General features: G+C 47.7%; 1 pseudogene; it reads left to right on the forward strand.

The window, feature by feature from the left end:
* Nucleotides 1–1,592, forward strand: part of LOC102766359 — a 5,864-nt pseudogene that overhangs the window by 2,847 nt on the left and 1,425 nt on the right.

Consider the following 1,592-nt stretch of genomic DNA (forward strand, 5'->3'; position numbering starts at 1 on the left):
GGCTAGGGATGCGTTCCCCGAGGGACTGTGAAGGCTGAGGTCCTTGCCCTGCATGGAGAGGCAGCCGCAGCCGCTCCGGGGAAGTGCGTCGGGCTCACCGTTGCTCGAAGCGGGCCTTTCTTCCCCACTGCAGCGGAGGGGGAGTGCTACCATTGCCGCTCCAGCTCAGCCCAAGAAAGTCGTGGCCCCTACAGCGTCCCAGATCAACGCGGAGTTCGTGACCCAGTTGACATGTAAGTACTGGTCTCCCCATATCAAGAAAAAATCACCTTTTGATATCAAGGAAGGGCGAGAGAGAGAACCATCAATGTGAAAGGGAATCATCGATCTGTTTCCTTCCATACACGACCAACTGGGGATTGAACTTGCAACTTAGGTCATTGAAGATATACATGAAAAAGAGATTGTCAATTCAAGGTTTGCCATCAGAAAGATAATGCTCTTGGAATTTAGCCAGTACCCTGAAAACTACCTGTGGATGGGTTATTCTCTGGATGTCTCCAGCGAGGCCTGTCTGATGTCCATCTGTTGCCAGGTGCATGAGAGGTTCAGAGAAAATGTCCTGCGTGGGAGACTGTCAAGGAGCAGACCACTTCCCATTCTTTTTCAAGTGCATCTTGAAAGCAGCATTGGCTGAAACTGCTGGTGGATTTCACTCCATGAACAGACAGTCTTACTGCTTTTTCCTGATCACTGCTTCAATACTTTGGAAGTAGACTTGATACGAAGTCAGTACAGCAGCTTATCTCCCTCCCAATGTGGATGGGCTTACAGCCCGCACGCTTGGAATTAGAATTAAAAAAGACACCTAAGCTAAGAAAATTCTGGAACTTGATTAAAAAGAACCATGAAAAGATGGACCCAGAAGCAAGAGAACAAGCCTATCAAGAAAGAAGGTTTCTCTCCCAGCTCATCCGGAAGTTTATCTCCGCGCTGAAGTCAGTCCCACTTTCCGACCTGTTCCTACGGACAAAGTTCATTCTGTGAAAGATTCATTGAACTGATGATTGATCTAGAGGCCCTACTCCCCACAAGGCGCTGGTTTAATACCATCCTGGACGACTCCCACCTCTTGGTTCACTGCTACCTTTCCAGCCTTGTCCATGGGGACGAGGATGGCCATCTCTTTTCCCAGCTTTTGGACATGCTTCAGTTCTATACTGGTTTCGAGATTAATGCCCAGACTGGGAATGCTCTGACAGAGAACGAGATGGCTGCCATTCACTGTGACAGAATCACTTCTCTACAGGGAGCTGCTTTTGCACATTTCCCTGAACTCCATGGTTTCGCCCTCTCACATGTGGCAGAAGTAGATACTCGGGGATCCTTGGTCAAGTTCTTTGGACCTCTTAGTTCAAATACATTCCACCAGGTGGCATCGTACCTCTGCTTGTTACCAACTCTTCCTAAAACCGAAGACACAACTTTTGATAAAGAATTTCTTCTAGAATTGCTGGTATCTTGTCATGAACGTCGAATTTCTCAGATTCAGCAGTTGAACCAGATGCCTTTGTATCCAACTGAGAAAAGCGTATGGGATGAAAATATTGTCCCAACCGAGTGTTATTCAGGGGAAGGTTGTCTTGCTCTTC

This window comes from Myotis davidii, unplaced genomic scaffold (assembly GCF_000327345.1).
Source record: "Myotis davidii unplaced genomic scaffold, ASM32734v1 scaffold1182, whole genome shotgun sequence".
Taxonomy (NCBI): domain Eukaryota; kingdom Metazoa; phylum Chordata; class Mammalia; order Chiroptera; family Vespertilionidae; genus Myotis; species Myotis davidii.